The sequence below is a fragment of the Calidris pugnax genome, unplaced genomic scaffold (genome assembly GCF_001431845.1).
Source record: "Calidris pugnax isolate Ruff unplaced genomic scaffold, ASM143184v1 scaffold187, whole genome shotgun sequence".
Taxonomy (NCBI): Eukaryota; Metazoa; Chordata; class Aves; order Charadriiformes; family Scolopacidae; genus Calidris; species Calidris pugnax.
Window position 1 is genome coordinate 2,137,089 of NW_015090969.1, and position 20,987 is coordinate 2,158,075.

Sequence of the window (20,987 nt, forward strand, 5' to 3'; positions counted from 1 at the left end):
GGGACCTGGCAGTGGTGCAGACCCTGGAGGGACGGAGCATCTCGGAGCCCACGTCCCTGGCTGCAGGACGGGGATGGGTGTTTGACACAAGGTCCCTGTTTCTGCAGCACCTGGGAGATGAGGATGCCCTGGGAGGCTCAGAATGAAGTTCTTCACTGTGGTCCTTGCTTTGAGAATGTTTCTCGGGGCTCTGGTGTCTGGCATCATATAATTGTCGGATGGGAAAGGAGGAGAGCACGTGGCTGTGGGCTGGAGTGTCCCTGCCCTGAGGCTGGAGGTGCTGCAGGACTGGTGGGGAGCAGCCTTTGGGGGCACAGGCCCTTGTTCCCCTCAAAAGGAGCTGTGGGGATGGTGCTCTGAAAGCTGGCAGAGTTCTTAGCTGCTGCTGCTCTGGGTTGGTGAAAACTCATTATCAACTGTTGGCACATCTGTTGTCCTCTGCTCTGCACATCCCAGCCAGGAGAGGGTTTAATTTGCGAAAATGTCCTCTGGGGACAGATCAGATGTCTCATTTGAGGAGGCATCTAGGATCCAGCCACACGGGGAAGTTTTGGAGATGCTTGCACTTGCCTGTGCCTAACAGGGTTTTTCTTTTGTCTCTTTCCTTTGTCAGGTCTCCTGTGTTCTCCTTTCTTGCATCTCTTAAACAGTCGCTGCGGAGCGACTTTGTGAGAGCTGAGTCACCGTTTGGTTTCTCTCTCACATCTCCCCTTGCTCTGGAGAAACTCGGTGACAACTCCAAACTTTCCCACGAGTCGTTCTGTCTTGTGGAATAAGTTGAGGTTGTTGAAGCCTGTGATGGAAGGATTTTTCCTCTTTAACAGCCGAGGCACAGCCCTGCTGAGCTGTTGGGAGCAGTGTCTTGCTTTGCCTTATTCCCAGGAAAGCAGATGGAGGGGGAGATGTGCCTGGTTGGGGGAGCCGAGGGGGCAGAGGAGCTGGGGCCAGACGAGTCCTGGTGCAGCCTAGGAAGCCCTGAGCACCTTTTTAGAGATAACACCAGGCTCTTTGAACTTGGTGGCAGCTGAGATAAAGTATCAGCCAGCAGCAGGGAGGCTGGAAAAAGCCCGTTTCTGTGGTGTGTGGGGCAGGAGACCCACGCTGGGAGAAGGTCAGTGCCCTTTGGTGTGGCATGGGGCAAGCAGAGTGGTCCAGCCTTGGAGCCTATGCCCACGGGGATGGACAGGGATGTGCTTCATCTCCAGCTCGCTGCAGGGGGAGGGCAGTGGTGTTGGGATGAAAGCTTGGTCGCCGTGGGGAGCCGTGCTGACCCTGGGCAGCAGCAGGGAGCCGTGCTGACCCGGGCCGTGCCGGGCCGTCCTGGCAGCGCTGCTGGCTCAGCTGCGTCAAGGGAGACTCTTCCTCTGGGCCTAATCCTTTGTCAACCTTGAGATAATTGGATGTGATAGTGCAGCCACAATGACTTCATTTCTATAATTGTTTTTGTTTCTTCTGCAGGCCTGTGCTTTAAAATAAACTCAGGGGCCGGTGCATTGAGTTACATCTCCATCTCCTTTATTTCATTTTGCTTAAAGGACTGAAGGTTCAGCTGTTCCTCAGTGCCAGGGTTGCCCAGCTTTGATTGCTTTTCCTCCTCCAGGTTATTGGGGTAGGCTCAGATATTGCTAGGCAAGGCCGTGCTAAGGATTTTAAACTTAGGCTTTGGTCTGAGGGGTGGGAAAGGTTCCTGCAGAAGCTGGGACCCCATTGTGACACTTGGAAGGATGGACAATACTTAGAGGTGGGACTTCTTAGGCTTGTGGCCCAATTCTGGTTTCATTTGCCAAGATGAAACCTACTGGCAAGTGCCTGCTTCCACCCCACTGCCCAGCCTTCTCCGGCTGCGTTGCCTCTCGGGCACATCCCGGTTCTCCGGGTGCTCGCCCACTGTTGAGGCTCTCCTGCCCTTCCCAGGCTCCCCATCCCACGCCAAAGCCTTTCCCAAAGAAACATTCATTTCTGGGCATCTGAACTGGCTCCTGTGAAACGTGTGCCCTGTGGGATGCAGAGGGAGAAGGGCTCTGCGGGTGCAAAACAGGAAAAATATCCTGTATTTGCTGTTGAACTGTCGCTTGCAGAGTAACCTAGTGCTTGGTGTTTGGGTATTCAGCCCGCGTTGGCTTCAATCAAGCACGCGATCGGAAGTCTCCTGCCATTAAGTCGTGCGATTCTCATCCGCTGATCTGGGCTGCGGCAAAGCTTATGCAGCCATCTGGGCTTAAAACAATGACTTTCCACATCAACATGAGTAATCCTCCTGCCTGACATCATTTAATCAGTACTTTGTCTGAATGCGTCGTAACTGCACGGGGCTGTGGGTGGAGTTTGTGTTCCCAAAGCTGCTTCTGCTCCGAAAGGCAAACGCCCCGTGCCCGAGCTGGGGGGTCTGTGGGGCAGAGGGTCATGGTGATAGCCCATGTCCTGCCCCTGGGAGCCAGGGCCACGTTGTGCTGAGGTCCCTGTGTGATGATGGTGCTGAGGGTGGGGGTCCCTGGGACCCCTGTGCCTGAGGGGGATGCAGCAGGGCCAGCCCCTCCTGCAAACTGCTGCTGTCACTGAAGCTCTGTCCTAAAAGTCAGGTTTTCTACAAACTCAGCTGCTTCTGAGCCCATGGGAGAGCCCTGGGCCATGGTTCTGTGGATTATTTTTATCTCTAAATGTGAAATTCTCTCTAAACAGCATTTAAAACGAATGTCACTGGTGCTGGTGGCTGTCCAGGACAACGTGAGCTTGGAGCGTGTGGATTCTGACCATTTCTTTCAATGTCCATGACTTTTACTATTACCAGGAGTTCATTTTTTTAAAAAGTGATAATTTGTCCGAATGTGTTGGAGTCTGTTAAATGAACTGGCCAAGCTCATGGGGATGGTTGAGCTCTGTCCATCAGAACCCCCTGGTGGCTCCTGGAGCAGCTCTGTGGGGTCTGCCCTGCTCCCAGCCCCGCTCTGCACCTCCTGCCCACGCACGGTCCAGTTTCAATACTGGGGAAAAAATCCCTGAGACCACAGCCTGGCTGTGGGACTGTGCTAAGCCCATCTCTAAATATTCCCAGGAGTAAATCATCAGCAGGTGACTCTCAGAGCTGGGGTCTGGCTGGGAGAGGGAGCAGGAATGCACCCACCCGCGCTGCATCCCTGTGGTGCTGCATCCCTGTGGTACAGCCTGCACCTGGGCACGGGACCCCTGGCTGTGCCCCTCTTGGTGGCACATTCAATTGGTGGCTCTAAAAATCCACTTCGTTATTTAAAATAGATGTGTGGCATTGTGAAAGTGGGGGCTGCCCTGGGTGCAGGCAGAAGTAATGGTCTGCTCAGCTCCTGCTGCCCGCCCTCCCTCCCTCTCTGCCAGCAGGACCTGATTTCCCTCTGATTTTCCCCGGCATCAGCCCAAATGGGTCCCATCGGGCAGGACACGGGCTCCGCAGCGCAGCCCTGCGTTCCCTGTCAAAAGAATCATCCTGATTTGTGCAGTGAAGGTTCAAATGGCATCTCCGTCATCCTGCTGTCATGTTTTTAGCCAGGCAATAAAGCATTGCAGTAATTAGGAAGGATGACCTCGCCCCAATTAGCGTAATGAGGTGGCTGCTCAGCTCAGCCTGCTTGGGGCATCCTCTGGTCAGCCCCCCTGGGTGCCTCTTGCTTTCCCTCCTGCAGGGGAAGAGGTGGGAGCTGGGCATGGGTCCTGCAGATGCTGCTGCACCTCTAGCTTCACTCTGGTGTCCAAATTTTCATTTCCCATCCTATTTTTAGGGGTGCCACCCCCCACCAGCACAGACACTGCCCAGTACTCCTCACGCCATGGCTGAGGTCTCTGCCTGGTTTCTCCAGGGATCAGCTCCCCTCCCATGGGTGTTCCTAGGGATCCCCCTGGCATTCACCGGTGATCTGGGGAAGGGGAACGGCTTTGGATTTCAATTTAAAATGAAAATCTCAGCAACTGTTAAAACACTTCACCCCTGTGCCTGCTGGTGATACCCTTCCCTGGCTCTCCCTACGGCTCCTGCCCCCAGGAAAGGCAGTTTTTCAGAGGCAACTGGTCGATTTGGATGTACTCATGTGAATAGTGGTACCCAAAAGTGCCGGGTGGGCACAGAGTGCTGGTTTGGTGTTGCAGAGATGGCACCTGTAACTTGCATGGCAATTGATGGGCAGCAGACGGTGCAGGGAATGGCCCTTGTTGGAGCCTCCCGCTGCGCAGGGACCAGGCACCGGAGCCTGCGTGGCCCCAGACAGGGTTTTGTGTGTTGCTCATGGGTACAATGCAGAATGAAGGAATTAAATTGTAAGAGCTTTTTTAATTTTAGTAGCTAAAGGTTCTGCAGAAATGTCAGAGCTGCAGCTGGCAGGTCCCTGGTCCCCACGCACCTCTCCCTGCAGCAGGCAGGAGCCTGGGACCTGGCATTTCTGGGGCTGGTTTGTGACCTTGGCAAAGTCACGTCAGGCTGCAGTTCTCCACCCCCTGCTGGGTTTGGGTGCTGGGGGTTTGGGGTGCGGTGGGAGATGCTGGAGCTGCTGGCTCTGGGGGGGATTCAGCCCTGCAGGGTTTGGAGACCTTGGCGCCAGTTTCTTACTTGTACAGAAGTGTGATGCTCCCCCAGTGCTGGGGAGCTGGACGGAGCCCTGACTGCCCCCGGGGCTGGGCTCAGTGAGGAGGGCTTGGAATGGGCTTCACGGGGCTCCAGGGCACCCGCACCTCCTGCCTTTGCCCTTTTCAGGCCGTGGGCTGTATCCCCGTGGGCGGTGTGCCCGGTGGCCGTGTGGCACTGCCGCTGCATCCCCCTTTGCTGCCCAGCTGGGGGTGGTGGCTGTGGTGATGGTGGGTCTGGCACTTGTTACAGGGGGGCCTGATGGGTTCCCCCCTTCCCTTGGGGATGTTCCTCAGGCTGCAGTTCTCCACCCCCTGCTGGGTTTGGGTGCTGGGGGTTTGGGGTGCGATGGGAGATGCTGGAGCTGCTGGCTCTGGGGGGGATTCAGCCCTGCAGGGTTTGGAGACCTTGGCGCTAGTTTCTTACTTGTACAGAAGTGTGATGCTCCCCCAGTGCTGGGGAGCTGGACGGAGCCCTGACTGCCCCCGGGGCTGGGCTCAGTGAGGAGGGCTTGGAATGGGCTTCACGGGGCTCCAGGGCACCCGCACCTCCTGCCTTTGCCCTTTTCAGGCCGTGGGCTGTATCCCCGTGGGCGGTGTGCCCGGTGGCCGTGTGGCACTGCCACTGGATCCCCCTTTGCTGCCCAGCTGGGGGTGGTGGCTGTGGTGATGGTGGGTCTGGCACTTGTTACAGGGGGGCCTGATGGGTTCCCCCCTTCCCTTGGGGATGTTCCTGCTGCTTCTGTGTTGTGCAAACGCAGCAGCCCTGCTCCTGTGCCACCTCAGCCCCGTCTCGCTGCTTCTCATCTCCAGACACGGCGCTTTGTCAAACACGTATTTTGTTTGTTGAGCGGAGCTGAGAGCCCTTTATTCTGCCTGGTTTTGATATGGAAAGTAAACAAGTTAACACGGAGGCGTCTTTCTCGGGGTGTTCAGTTTGCAGCAGGGCCGGGCTTCGGTTCCTTCTCTGCCACCCTCCGAAGCTGCGCCGGTGTTCAGCGTTTGGGGGGTGCTGGGGTGGGGGGGACACCCTACACGGGGAATTAAACAGCTATAGAGAGTGCTGAGAGCCGTGCGCTGCCTGCCCCGCCCTTAGCAGCGGTAAGGTCCCTTGTTTCACCAAACATCATAATGTGGGAGATGCTTTTGCCCTTAGAAATCCGGGCTGGGTTTCTGTGCTTTTCTCCTGTGCACCCTCGGGTCCCTGCTCCCCCCATTTCCATCTCCTGCATCTCCTCCTCCCAGCGATGGGCTGGGGGCTTTGCAAGGAGGCTCTCGCTGTCTTACCGGAGTTTTCTGTACCGTTCCCCGTGGGGTGACAGGGGTGAGGGGTCTGGGACGGGGTGGGCAGGGGATGGACCCAGCCCCACACACCTCCATGGCTTGGTGGCTGGGGGACCAAGCCCTTAGGTCCCACTCTTCTCACCCCCTGCTCTGGGCTGCAGCAGAGCTGACACAGCCCCCAGCCAGGCTCAGAACAACCTCTCCCTGCAGGACCAGGAGTAATTCCTGCCTGGCAGCGGGGAACAGCCCCCAGCTCTCGGCAGCCGTCCCCTGCCAGAGGGTGTGATGGGGCTGAGGGGGTGAAATACCCAGAGATCAGGACAGAACGGAGAAATAAGGTCACTTGTTTCTGTTGGGGGTGGGTGGGGGAGGAGTAATTCTGCTTATTGCTTGCTGGGGATAATTGGATCCTGCCGGAGAACTGGGGAGATGCATGGAATGACAGTTTTCTTTCCGCTTCCCCAAGAGTTTCCTGTGAAGGATGGCACATCCTTCCTGCAGATGTGAACGGCAGATCCGGCCTCAGTCTGTGGCTGGAGATATCAAACTGACTCCTTATCTGTGTTCGCACTCTGCAGAGTAAAGGATTTATATTTATTTTTATATTTATTTTCCCTGGCTGGGGTTTAAGCGGGGCTGTGTTCCCCTCCCTGCAGTGGTGGGCTCTGGATGCCCAAGTGCCCTCCAGCTGCCCCACACAATGCTGGCTGTGGAGGGGAGGTGGGGGGACACCCCGCAGAGGGGGTGACAGTGACAGGGGGGCTGGCATCAGGTGCAGCATCGCCTGCCGGGTGCCCGCTCTGGGCTTAGGAGGACCTGAAATCCCCTGACATGTTTTCTGCAAAATACCAAGGCGCTGTGTCCTGTGGGTGTTTTCGGGGGAAGATGTCAACCCACATCACCATTCCCCAAATCACGTTACCGAGAGAATGGTTTTTTTGCCCTCTTGGGTTAATCTGAAAAGGTCGTGTGTGACACTGGCATGTGACTGGGAGGACAGAGGCCTTTTGGGGTCTTTTCTTTAAAAATAGCAGCAGCTGAGCGATGCCCCGTTCCCTTGCAGCTGGAGATGTCCCAGGAGAGCTCTGTGCTGAGCCCTCCTCTGGGCTTGTTCCTCCATGGCTCAAGCAGGGCACGGGCTGTGCTGCCCGGGGGGCTGTGGGGGACAAGCAGGATGGCATTTTGCAGACCCCTGTGTCTGCGGCTCATCCCCAGAGCAGAGCCACCAGCCACAGGGACACACAGAGGGTGACAGGGGCTGGGCAGTCCCTGCAGACCCCAGGGGTTCCTCCATGGCTGAAGGGTGGCCTGAGTGATGCTGTGGGGCTGTCTGGGTGTCCCTGTGCCCCCCAAGGGGAGGGGACTGTGGTGTCTTCTGGGGAGCTGCTGGGAAGTGCCATGAATGATGCTTGGCATTTCTGGGGGTTTGTCCCTGGACCTGGCAGGAGCCTGTGGAGGTTCCAGCTGGGCCACCAGCATGAGCCAGCTCTGACCATCTCCCTGGGCAGTCGGGGTGGGTTTCCAGGGAGCCTGTTCCCTGCAGGAGGCTGTTGCCCCGGAGCACCCTTCTCCTGGTGCCCATCACCAGGATGCTGGGGCGGTGGAGAGGGGTCAGGGGTTGATGGCTGTGGGTCACCAGCACTGCGTTCTTCCCAGCAAGGTCTGAGGTCCAGGTCGTCTTCAAAGGCTCCGATTTGCAGAAGAAACCAGGGAGAGACGAGAGTCAGCGTCAAAGGTCAACATTCATTTCAGCAAGAGCTTTTGTTGGGTCCCAGGTGAAGCCAGAAATTTGCATTTAAATGAATATGTATTTTGAGACATTAAACCCACAGGCGCAATAGAGGCCTTGCTGAGATGACAAATACATCTCTTCTCCTGCCTGTTCCTGATGTTATGCCAACCAGCCTTTAGGAATAAAACAGCTAAAGCAGTTTTTCTTCCTTTTCTTTTCTGAAAACCACAGCCTGCTGTAAATACTTGATGTGGACATGAGCTACCGAAACTTTAAATGATGAAAGAAAAGAATTGGTGGATTTGCAGGGGGATGTGTGTGATGTGCAGAGAGCGGAGCTGCTCTGCAGTTCCAGATCAGCTTCTCTTTCATCCTAAAATCCTAATAAATTGAGAAAAAAAGTCTATGGGGGCGGTGAGGGGGAGGAAAGTCAGCTCTGGGTGACCCGGGAAGAGCTGAGTCGGGGCTTTTCACTCCCTGTGGGTGCTGGGCTGGTGTCAGGCGTCTCTTCAAGTGTTGAGGAGATGAGCTGACCTGTCACGGCGGTGTCTGTTGGGGTGGCAAAGGGCTACCGGGGCCACTGGCCAGACTTTGCTGGGGGAGGCCGTGGGCAGTTGTCCCGCACAAACCAGAGCGGGTCTGCGGAGGAGCGGGCACCCGAAAACAAACAGTTGTGGGGCTCTGCTGCTGTTACAGGTTCTCGTCTGAACACATTTTTCTCTCAGACTTCTGATGAATAAAAGAGGGCTCTTTGCTGCGCTCTGAGCTCGACACCCAGCTGCTCGACAAGCTTGTAAAGCCTTTAGTGGAGGAGCAGAGCTCTGATCCAGTGTGCCTGCTGTCTCTGCTCGCACGCTGCCCGGCCCGGGACCCACAGCTGGAGAGAGCTGCCCCCAGCCTGCCTGCTTTTTGGGAAGAGGGCTCACAGCAGTGTTTTCCCCCAATTAATGCTTTTCCAGCCCCGCGAGGGGCTTCTCTCCCCAAGGACAAGAGATTGTAGGTGCCCTTTGCACAGCGCCCAGCGTGTTAGCTAAGATTTATTCCGTGGTGTTATTGGGGAAATAATACTGTCCTCCTGGAGGTTTCCATCACACGGTGCTTGTGTCTGTGTCTCATTTTGTGCTGAAGGCAGAGCCAGATTTATTGGGAGGCTTCTGCTCTCTGTCCCTCTATTAGTGTGGATCATTTACACCTTAAGATGGCTCTCCTCCCTCTCCCTAGGAAGTCACCTTTTGGGAGGATAAATGGTATTTGCAGTCAAGTGATATCCGTGGTTATAAAAAAAAAAAGTCATCTTTGTTAATATTCAGTGAGCAACACGGTTTCTCCGAGGACAAAGATCTTCCCATCGCTGGGTAAATCAGAGTTCATTATCATGTTAATCTGACTGATTACGGTCTCCCAAAAGGATTCCACATATGGTCATTTCTGTAGCACAAATAAGATCTGTTTTGCCTTATTGACAAGGCTTGTGCTCCTCGCTTCCTTGCCTGACTATCTTTATTCTTGAGGTGCAGTTCAGGGAGATTTAAATATTAATTGCTTTTGGACCTGCTCTTAGTTTTAATTCTGAATTGGGGTTTTGAATTTCTGCCTTGCGTTTGGATTTGGGATTTGCCCTTATTTTTGTTGTTTTATTTTGATTCTGTCTTATTTTAGTGTTTTCTTTTAAGTCTCTGGGAGCATGAGCTGTATCCCCTCCCCTCCGGCCGAGCGACTGCGCAGACCCCAGGTTTCCTGGATTTTCTGGGAAATCATTTTGGGAGAAGCCATAGACCTTGGTGTTGGGCTCTGGAGCAGTGGGGCCACGTCTGGCCCGTGGGCTTCTCTGCTCGCTCAGGCTCAGACGGGTGCTGTTGGCCCCGTTTGCTCCGACACCTCACACCGAATCATTCCAGCAGCTTCCACAGCGCGATGGCAAGGGTTTGGGGGCACCTGTGGAGCACAAACAAATTAAACGGCTTGTTCTGTCTTCCCGGGCATACTGGGATGCTCGGGCTCACCTGGGACATGATGCTGGAGCGTTGGTGCAGGGACCCCCGGGGTGTGGGGTTTGGGGGCCGCACGCTCGGGGAGCAGCGGGGATGATGGAGGGAAGGTGCAGGAGGAGCTCGCCGGGACTGTGGTGTCTGTAGGAGATACTGCAGCTCTCGCCCTGGGCTCCTTCCAGCGCCTCACTTCGCTTTCATGAAAAGTAAATTTTTTATGAACCATTTATACTTTTCTTTCTTTTCTCCCATGAGCTTTTTGCTGCGTTCAGCTGCTGGAAGAGAAGCGAGCTCCTCGGCAGGAACGTTGCCAAGAAAACCGAAGGTTTCCTGGTTGTGACTGGCACACACAGAGTTTTGGTTTCGGTGTTTGGTTTGTTATATTTTTCTTCGGCTGTGTGTGCAGCAGCACTGACCACAAAGTGCAGGGCTCTTTCCCACAAGGTGTGGGAGAGGATGCTGCTGAGAAAGGGAGATTCCCGCTGGCACCTTGCAAATCCTGGTCCATCCGTCGGGCAGGACCCTGGCTCTGACAGCAGCTCGGGGCTGCCTGGGGTCCCCAGGGGCTTTCACAGCATCTTTGTGCTCTCTGAGGGCTTCAGGGGCACAAAGGGGAGGGGGCTGCCAATGCCATTGCTGTCCTTTCCCCTGCCAGCGGCTTCTCGGTCTCTCGAGGTCTGACCCAGCTTTGCTGGAGTCAGAGGGTGCTGAGCTGGAGATCAGCTGGAGCATCCCACGGGAATATGGGGCTCAGGTCCCGGGGTGGTTACAGGTTTGCACGGGAACCAGAGCTGCTCCGCAGCCAACGTGGTTCTGGGTACAGATGCCAAGGTTCAGGGACAGCAGTGTTGGCACCAACCACGTGGCATCTAACACAGCTTTGCAGACCAGAGGTTCCCCAGGCTTCGCTTGCTCCTCGTTTGGGTTTGGAAATGCAGCCATCCCACTTGCAGCCATCCCGACCAGGCAGCTCTGCTGCTCCCCAGGCGATGCGGCTGTTGCAAGCGAAGCTGTGGCTAAAGCATTTTCAGTTCTGTGTGCCCCAAAGAGCAGGGCTTGCCTTAAAAGTATCTTCCTTGTGTGCAGCCAGTAGGGCTGACTTCGTGACAAGGCAATGTTCATCACTGGATGATTACTGTGAAGGTGTTTATTGGCCTCTAAATAATAAATAACAGAATTAGTTGCACCAAGAATATTTTGTGTGCTGAGGGGAGCAGAGTGCCAATTTAAACAAGAGCACACGTGGAGTCTCTCCAGGCTTGCATGGATGAAAAAGAAGTGAGTTTGAGCTATCGGAAAAACCAATTTGGTTTTATGGAGAGAGGTTTTTCAGTGCCTCTAAATTATAGACTTATAAATTCTAAATTTAATTCATAAAAGTTACACGGTAGCAAAATGTAAGGTGACATGTGATCAGTCACTGGGACTTAACGTATGGATCGCTGGAGAGCTGCCTCGGGGGCTGGAGGATGCTCTGTGCATCCTCGGGAGGGCTCAGCAGCAGGACCTGGGCTGGTGCCAGCCAGGGTTTTGTCACTTCAGGTCGTCATTAGCAGAAGGGGACATCCTGCCTTGGGCCAACTGATGTCGGGGTGGATGGAGGAATTATATTCCTGGTGATGCTGAGGCTCCAGGTAACCCCACGGGTGGTCAGGGTAAAAGGAAAAAACTGTTTCTTGCCTTAAATGAGCCAGGGTAGTGGATTCTTCACAGAATCAGATGTCGGTGCCTCAGGCTTTGCAGAGCAGAGTCTTTTTTCTTGCCCTCAAACCTTTGTGTTTGTGTTTTCCATTGACTCGTTGCACACCGGGATGCTCTGAAGCCCTTGTAGAGGAGCGTGGCTGCAGATGTCACAGGGGATGTGGATTGCTGTTAATTGGTATTAACTTCCCCTGCAGATCTCACCGACTGGGGGCTCTGGCAAAGAGAGCCTTGTCCTGCCCTGGGTTTCCTTTGCAGGAGGGGCTGCTGGAGATCTGAAGCACAGCTTGGATTCCTTCTGAAAAATTCTCAGCTCAACATTGGTCTTTAAAGCTGGCTGTGGAATAGCCCCAGGCAGAAATATGGCCCCTCGTGGTGGGGTTGTTGGGAGAGGTGATAGGGTGGGGGTGTCCCACTGGGGGGGTCCCCTCTGCTCCTCTGCTGGCGGGTCCTTCCCTGCCACCCCCCACAGGTGCCCTGCAGCCTGGCTGGCATCGTGCTGCCCACCTGGAAACCGCCAGTGACTGCACCACTTGTCAGCATTATATTTAAAAAATACTTTTTTTTCCCCCCTTTAATCAATTTTTTTAAATCCCCTGTATTTAATCCATGATAAATATTTGAATGGTGTGAAACTCGCCATTCTGGCAGAAACTCATGTCGTGCTGGTTCTCGTCGGTGACTCACTGAGGAATATTTTACTGCAAAAACAGCAAACAGATGGCCCTGTCGCCGGCAGCCGGGACGGGAGCCTGAGCAGGAGAGGTGTCCCATGGAGCTGCTGGGTTTATTTGGGTTTGGTGGCCGCTGGCTGCCCTGTCCCCACCGCCCGGGCACTGGTGTGGACAGGAGTCCTGCCCTGAGAGTGGCTCCGGTGCCTCCATCCCTGCCTTCCCAAGGAGCTGGAGCGTGTGGACCCTGCTCCTTGCTGAGAAATAGCGGGATTGTGCCGGCAGAGCTGCGGTGCCGGAGTCACACTGGGCTTGGTGGGGCTCGGGGAAGGGACAGAGCAAGCTTGGCCAAGCTGTCAGGAAACCTTCCTCCTCAAACGAGGAGATAAAGCCTCACCAGATGCAGCAGTTGTGTGAGGCTGGCATGTTCAAGGAGGAAAAAATTCCCCGATTATCATTTAGGATTTAAAAAATGTGCTAAACTGCTGTCCCAAGGTGGATTCTTTCCAAAATGGGGATGTAAGCAGCAGCATCAGCGGCTGGAATCCAGCCATGGAGAGCCATGAAGGACCTCTCGCATGCGCCAGCGTGTCAAAGGGTTTTAAAAACCTGCTTGTGGATTAAAACAAGGAATCGATAATCTGGAGTTTAAGGCTTGGAGAGTCACTTCATTAGTAACTTTCTTTCTCTGAAGCTTTATAAACTTGTGGAGCAAAGTGCCCTGCTAAGTCTTGGAGACAGAAATGACTGTGTCAGCTAGGGAGAAGGATTACAGATAACAGGGAATTAATACTGAAATGCATATGCTATAAATACAGCGGGATTACATTCCAGTGTTATGTAAAACCCCTTTTCCCTCTCTCCAGGTCTCCTCGGGTGGGCAGGTAGCCGTGGGCTCGGGCAGCACGTCCCCGTGGGCTGCAGCCTGGGGGGAGCTGGTGGGATTTGGGGCTTTCGGGGCACAATTCTGCATTTCCCACTTGGCTGCTTGCTCGCGGCTGCCGTTTGCTCCTCAGGCCACTCTGCTCCTGTTACCACCTTTGAAAGGGATTTTTGTGTGTGTTTGGTGGAGACATGTTCATTTGGCAGATGTGAAAATGCCTGGTGACACAGGGTGGACTTGCTCGGTTCTGCTGCATCCCCAGCAGCTCACTGTTGAGGGGCTGGTGCTCCCCGGGGTCTGTGTCCCTGTTCCAACCCCTCCCCAGCCGCCTCCATGGCCTTTCATCCTCCTTTTCCCCTGTGCGTGTTGTCCCCCCAAGAAAAAGTGTCCCCCTCTTACCCTCACCCCTCTGTCCCTGGTCTCTGCAGTGAGGGTGGTGTCACTGCAGCACCTGGGTACCAGCCTGGGGCTGGGAGATTTGGCTGGAAATGGCCGTGCTCCCCTCTCTGCTCCCTGCTCATGGGGCTGCCCGGGGCTCATCCCCTGCTGGCCCTTCTCAGAAACCAGGGGACCATTCCTGGAGTGGCCCCTCAGCGCTCTCCTCGAGTCCTGGCTTCTCCAGTAGCTCCGAGAGCATCTTCCCAGGGGCTTTTTGTGATGCTGAGGCTCCCTGGTGTTGCTTGGTCACTTCTGGAAGCAGGGTTTAAGCTCCTGTCATAGCACACTTGGGCACAGCAGGCTTTTGCTGAGCTCTGGCCGCTGGCTGGGTTCTCTGTGGGCTGGAGGTGGGGGTGTCTTGGGCAGGGGGTGTCCCTGTTCCCCTCCTTGCCACAATGGGGTCCCAGATGGGCACCTGGTGCCCTGCTTGCTCAGAGCACCAGCTGGTGCAGTAGCAGCGAAATAGCCAATAATAATATATCAAAATATCAATAATAATACATCAAAACAGCCAATAATAGCAATGCTTCTTTGTGTGTCAATGGGGCAGGGGACAGGGCAGGAGGAAGGTGCAGGAGCAGCGGATGGTGTGGGAGCTGCATGGTGGTCCCCAACCCTCCCCCTCGGGGTCACCCGGCCCATGTTGGTGGCCCCAACATCAGGGGTCACCCCGACATTGGGGACCCTCTGGGCTGGTGCTGAGGTTGCTCCTGCTGCCCACGGTCCCTCCAGGGGAGAGAGGGGCCATCGCAGGTCACGCAGCCCTTGGAGCACTCTGCTCCAGGCACAGTCACAGACTTCCCAGCTGCTGCCTCCCTCTCTGCAAATAAATATTCTTGGGCATGTTTTTGCCCATTTCCTCCCCGTGCCGTAGCTGGGCCGAGGCGCTGGGTTACTGGGAGGGCTGAGAGCTGTTGGCTGGAAGGACTGTGCCCTGCCTGCAAGCCCAGCGTTCACCATTGCCTCTGTCCGAGGGCTGATAAATCCCAGGCTCACACAGCACAATGCTGAACTTTGAAAATGAAGCATTTAAACCACAATATTGCAATCAAATTGCTAGCGAAAATCTCTTCACGTTGGCAGTGGAGCTGGTGGGTCTTTGATCTCTCCCAGCTCAGATGTTGCTGCCAAAGGGACTTAAGCTTAAACTTCACTTTCTAAAATAGACTTTTTTTGACAGTTTCCTTTAAAAAAATAATCTTCTCCTAAGCTCAGGAAGCGGGGAGGAATGGCCAGCCCCACAATGAGATTTCCAAGCCAAATAGTGCAGAAAGGAGCTGCTTTCCACTGCTGCTATTTCTTCCCCAAATCCTGTGCTTAATCCGCAGAGCGGCGCGGGGGGACTCACGCTCCGGCTCCAGGGGGGCACACGTTGCGGTGGGGCCGGGTTGGGGCTGGGGGTGGCTGATGCTGATCCGGGTGAGCAGCCTTTTCCTGCCGCCCCGGGGCCGGTTGGGGTCCCGTGGGCTTGGGGTGCTGCTGCTGGCTGTGTTCCGGCAGGAGAGCAGGGACAGGGCTGGCACTCTGCAAATGGACACTGCGCCGGTGTGAGAGCTCAGCCCAGTGGGTTGCAAAGCCCCCCTGGCCCCTCTCCAGCCCTTTTGGCCACGTCCGTGGAGCAGACCCAGCCCTCAGCGGGGTGCTGAGCTCGGTCAGACTCTGAACCCCCTTTCTGCCCTGGGTGGGTGCAGCCGCCTGGCATCGCTGGAGCCACAGAGGAGAGCCCACCAGCTTGCGTGGAAGGAAATGCAAAATTATTACACGGGAGGGAAGAGGGAATCTGTTATTATGCAGTTTGGAGCCATCTCAGACGATTCTCTGGGGTGGTTGATGGGGCTGAGGTGCAGCAGAGCTGTCACCACTGCTCCCCAGCGTTCCCCAGCTTTGAACTCCTCTGTGCCTCTGGGCATCCGACCTGCTCCTCTGCCCCTGTGCTTGGGGAGATGCAGATGCCCCCCGGCTTCTGCTGACGTGCTTTTCTTTTCCCCCTGGCAGGAGGTAGAAGGCTCCCAGCCCCCCCAGCCCCTCTGTTTCGCTCCCAGCCCCCCTGCAGCATGCTGGTTGTGGGAATTGCTTCCCGGGAGCTTCCCTGTCATGCAAGATGTGCCTCGTGGCTGCTTCAATAATGCTTTTTCTTCTGATCTGCAGTGAGCATCTTTCCAGTGTCTCCCCATGATTGTCTCCTGCTCCTCTACCTTGCCAAGCCTTGGCTGTGAAGGGAAGGGGGTGGTTGGGGAGATGGGCTGCTCTCCACAGCCCCCTGTGCTCTGCTGGGCTCCTCCACCACCATCACCATCTCCCCCTGGGACCTGCCCTTCCTCCAGCTCCAGGCTCCTGGCTGGGGCAGGACTTCACGAGGAGGACTGGGAAGCATGAGCCTATCTGGTTTGGTGCAGGGGCAGAAGCTGTTCCTTATCTCAGAGCAGAGTTGTGTGGTGGGAGCACACTGAAGGAGAAGGGAGGAACCTGCTGGGGGATGATGGCCTTGCTGGTCTGGCGTTGGCCCTGGAGGTGGCAGGTTTGGTGCCAGTGGTGCTGGGGCTGTGGTGGGGACCTTACCCTTTTCTATCGCTTTGGGCTCGGTGCCGCGTGGTACCCCATCAAGAAGCTGGAGTGAAACAAAACCATCATGGCATGTGATGAATGGTTCAAAAGAAACAACTGTGCTATTGGTATCTAAAAGCAAAGCTTTTGGAGAGACCTGGGCACCATCCTGCCATGCAAAGCGGTCTCTGCCCACAAGTTCATGGCTCCTGAGCGTGGCCGGAGCACATGGAAGTGCTCCTGGAGAGCTGCCGTGCTCGGCAGCATGGGGAATGCTCCTGCCTAAAGCCAGGCACACCATTCATTTTCAGATGAGCTACTATTTTTAAATACATTTCTCTTCACTTTTTTCTTTTCTTTTCTTTTTTTTTTTTCTCTCTTCACTTTTTTCTTTTCTTTTTTTTTTTTTTTTTTTTTTGGCTGTGGATGACCCTAATTTTGGCTGAGAGGCTTAGAAAAGCTAAGAATGCAAGGTTAGTTTAATCTTCTTAAAGTTTAAAAATCATCTGGGATTCTTCTGTTTGATAGTGCCGGAGGCGCTTATCTCCCCGCAGAAACCTTGTTTCTGTTTTCACAGGATGTCGTTCAAAACCACTTTTGCAGAAATGGGTGCCAAATCTCCACGTTCTGCACTTTTCATCTTCGGAAACTGTAGAGACGCTCCTGCTCGGTGTGGGGAGGCGCTGGGGGGAGAGGAGCCCCCGTGCTGGGCTGGTGCCATCCTTGCTGCCCTCTTGCAGGTCCAGGGCTGGACGGGTCCCAGCTGAAGCTTGGAAAAATCTGGAAAATCCCTGTCTGATCTCCCTGCCATCAGCGCAGCGCTCTCTTTCTGTCCCCCCTTAAAAGGGATGATAAAACTCCCTGGAGGGGCTCCTTCCCAAGGCCACTGTCGAACCCGTCTCCTCCCCGAGCAGAGAGCAGTAAATCTCTGTGTGAAGCTGTTGCTGACGTGTTGATGCTCCTCAGGTACCTCGTGAAGATGCTGTGGGGCTGGATGGTGTGTCAGGAGGGACTGGCAGCCTGTGTCATCCCCGGCAGCCTCAGCCTCTGCGCTGCCTCCTCCGGGCACCCTCCTCATCCTCAATCACACAACTGAGACTAATAACAGCAGCGCACCGCCCTGCAGCCGGGACACAGTTATCTGCAGTTCCTCAAGTATTTATGTGTAACAGGAGTTTAATACAGAGGAAAGTCTCCAGGAGCTGTTAGTATTCAGCAGCAAATTCCTTTGCGTGGTGCGTGCCAGCCCGGCGTGCAGTCCCCCCCCGGCAATCGTCTCTCCGTTCGGCTGCTGTGCCCTGAAAGGCCGACCTCAAAAGCTCCCAAACCCTAAGACAGATATAAGTCTTATTTTATAAGAACATATAAAGATCAAAACAGAATATTTAAGCTCATATTATGCAACAGACAGCTCTTTTAAGTTGTGATTTGTAAAGACAGTTCAGATAATTTCCTGAAAGACATACTCATAATGATTAATTTAGAATATGTTTAATTCAAGTTAGAGAGATCAAAGGGACAGCGTTTCCCCCTGTAACGCCGTTTGCGTTTTCACGGACCGTGTGTGTGTGGGGGGGTGACTGATTTGTCTTTGGCTGTGATTTCTCTGGGCTAAAACTGCAGAGAAAAGGGTAATACAGACATTGCTGCTAACGTGGGGCAGGGACAGGGAGAAGAGCCCAGAGACTGGCTGTGGGGGGCCAGGGGGGTGATGCTGGGGGAGGTGAAGGTGTCCCTTCTGCTCCTCTCACCCCGCTGGAGAGGTTCCTGCTTCTGCAGCTCCTTCTGGCGCTTTCCGTGAGCCTTGTGTGTAGGAGCCTTTCCTGAGGGGGCCGTGGGGTTGGTGTGGGGGGGACGGAGCCCAGTGCAGCCTGTGGGGCCGGGCAGGGTCCTGGGGAGCCCCCAGATGTGCCACCACCGCTGGCAGCAGCGGGGCAGGGGGGTGCAGGTGCAGCGGCAGCTGCTGCCGGTATTACAGCCCTTCAGCACTAATTTGGAATAATTAGTCAGTACGTCTTTATTTACACAACCAGGATTTCCGTTGTACGGTCGGTTGTTTTAACCTCTGCGGCTGCGTCCAGTCTGCCTTTAGTTCAGCCTGTGAAGTCATCTTTTCTAGGGGAAGAAAATAAAACCAGCATTTATTACTGTTTTTCATATAATGTAGGAGAAAGTCCAGTCTTCCTCAGGCTGGAACAGCAGCCGCGGTCAGTCGTTTGGTACCTGATGGTGAGCGGGGCTGGGCTGCCCCTGCCCCTGCACAGGAGATGCTGCCGGTTCCCTCCTGACAAGCTCCGTGATGCTGCTTCAGTTCTCCTTGGAAAAAAAATGAATCTTGTTTAATGAAAGAACAATAAGGTGCTCTAAGACAGGAGAAGGGATTTGGATTCTGGCAGGTTGTGTTGTTCCCTTCCGTTCTGTGCCCTTGTACTTGCGCGGGGGCACAGCCTGTACCGGGCGGTGGTTGTGTGTGACAGTGATGGATGATGCACCCAGAGACTCAATTAGCCTATTAATAAAGCACAATCTGGGCCACGCTTCTCCGAGCTCCGCACCTAAATCTGTATTCAGGCTCAGGAATGAGCGGCCTCGTTTCCCGAGTGGGTGCTGGTGAAGGGTCTGGTTTGGGATGGGAAGGGAGGGTGGACACTGCAGCCGCAGGGACCTGGCCCAGGGCCATCCACCTCTGCCTTCCCCACCTGGGGAATGGGCACAACTGCCCCTCCCCAGCTCATTGAATGAGTGTCTCTGCACTGGGGGGGTTGCGGGACAGGGTGGGATCCCAGGGGACCGGGGCTTTGCCGGCCCAAGGAGTCACCGTTGGCTCAGGTTGTGCTCAGACTCCAGGTTTCTGGTCCTTGAGCCATAGAAAAGGGGACATGGCCAGTGTGAGTGGCCCTGGGGTCCCTCCTGCTCCCCATGCGTCCGTTGTCCCCACCATGGACTGGCATCTTGTCCCCCTGGGGTGATCTGAGGGTGCTTCCCGAGTGTGGAATGTTTCATTTTTTCCAGTGCTGGGGGTGTTTGGACACCATGGCAGGGGTAAGGAGCAGCTTTGCTGTTCATCCCGGGAGGGGATGCAGGAGAGGAGAGCAGGCAGAGACAGTTCCTGGCGTTTCAGCTCTGATTGTGGATCCTGTGGGCTGGCAGGACCCGCTGCCCGTGGGGAAGCTGGGTTGGTTTGTGGTTTCAGCATCTCCCGGGGCTGGGGGTGGCTCTGGAGGCACCGCTGCTCAGCTCCAGCCCTGCTCCTGGCCGCACCGCCTGGCTCCAACACCCTCTGTGCAGCACTCGGGGCAGAAGAATCCACCTTGGCTGCATCCCAAACCCATCCCAGCCAACGCTTTTGCCACAGGAGGCTTTTTAAGACCTGACCTGAGCTTGGCTGATGCCCAAGTGAGTCCCACCTCACTTTTACTGGGCAGCACCGGGGTCTTCCCTCCGCCGGGCACGGGGGCTGTCTGTCCTTCCCCCTCCTTCTGTTCCCTCCGGAGCTGGAGCGGGCACCGCACGCCCCGTGTCCCCCCACCCCCCCCGTGCTGCCTGGCCGGCTCTGCTCCCCTGCGGAGCTCTGTGGCTGCCCAGGATGCTCCACCAGCCGTTGCTGCTGGCCGAGGGCCAGCGCTGCAGCAGCGGGGCTGGCGGGATGGACGGGCTCCCCCGCGGCCGCTGCGGAGGCAGGGTTTGTCCCCCGGGACCAGGGTGACCCTGCTGCGGCCGCAGCTTGCCCGGGGGCCACCAGACCAGTGCCTCCCATCACCTTGCTGCTGCCCTGCTGCCTGCCAGGCTCCGGGAGCAAGTCATTTTAGCTGCTGCATAATCCCAGCCTGGACTTTGCCTCTCTCCAAAGGAAGCACCGTTTATTTAAAACGCCAGAGGTGTCTGTCACACCGTGCTGAGCCCCAGGAACGGTTAATGCCAGAGCCGTGGGGTTCCCCCGTGGCAGGGCCTGTGTCTGGGGGTGGTTAGTTGATCAGATGATGCACGTGTTCAGTGTGTTTGTGGGGAAGCAGAAGCCGGTGTTCACTGAAGGAGGCAGTGGGCGGCTCTGTCAGGAGCAGCCTCTGAGCTGCAGAGACGCCGCGGTGGAAGGCGGCTCCCCCGTCCACTGTGGGTAAAGTGGGTCCCCCGTGGGCTGCAGGTAATGCAGGTCTCCCATGGATTGCAGGGTGAAGCGTGTCCCCCCATCCCCGGGTCCTTCTGCAGACCCCGGAGCACAGTGGAGGGTGGGCAGCAATGGGGGGGCTGAGGGGCAGGACCCTGCCTGTGTACCCCCATCAGCCTGGGCACCTGGGGCAGAGACAGCGGGGTCCTAACGATTTTACCTCTTCTCCCTCTCTGGCCCCAGGCGAGGGGTTTCCCAGGGCTGTGTCACTCAGTTTAAGCTTTTCAGAAAGAAATAGAATACCAGTTTTGATCCCAAAGCTGGCACAGGCTCCTTATTCTTCTTGGCTTCCTGAATTTAATCCTTTAGTGCATAGGAAAAGCCTTTCTGGATCAAATAGTGACCATCTTTTTGGCAGAGGGGATGCGCAGCCCATCTCCAGCGGTGACCCCCGTGGCCAGACGAGCTGTGAGTGGGGTCCCGGGGGGCTGTGAGTGGGTGTCACTGGGGTCCCGGGGCCCCCCACCTCCCTTTGGTGCTGCCTCTCCACACCAAAGGCAGGAAGGACCATGGTGTCCGGGGCCCAGCGCTGCTGGGGAGCAGCTCACAGTTAAGTGCAAGCCTCAGTCTTTGCATCACTGGAAATTAAATTTTTAGTAATTTTGAGATGGATCAGCTTTTATGACTGTAATACTTTAAAATTCCCCATTAACGTTCAGTCCAGCACTGTGTGTAAGTTGTACTGGCCCCCAGGGCCTCATAAAGCTGTGATTCTCGTTGCTCAGATGCTGCCCCCCTCTCCAGAGTGGGGTCTGGGGGCACAGACGGGTCCTGGGAAAGGTGGGGGTTGGTGGAGCCCCCCAAGGCAGCCGCAGCGATGCCCAGACACAGCCCCCGGGACCAGGGACGGGAAAGGCTTTTTCCCAAAAGCTCAATGGCAGAAAAAGCACAGAAGAAATCAGCTAAAAATAGGCAGGTGGGCCCTGGGCTGACGCCGCGGTGCCAGACCGGGGAAGGAGTGTGTGACGGAGGGAGCAGAGGCGATGAGGTGATGGTG

The 20,987-nt window shown here is 55.7% G+C and overlaps 1 protein-coding gene across 1 annotated transcript in view; it reads left to right on the forward strand.

The window, feature by feature from the left end:
• FRMD5 (FERM domain containing 5) overlaps positions 1-20,987 on the forward strand; it is a 91,505-nt gene that overhangs the window by 46,546 nt on the left and 23,972 nt on the right. The window lies entirely within an intron of this gene.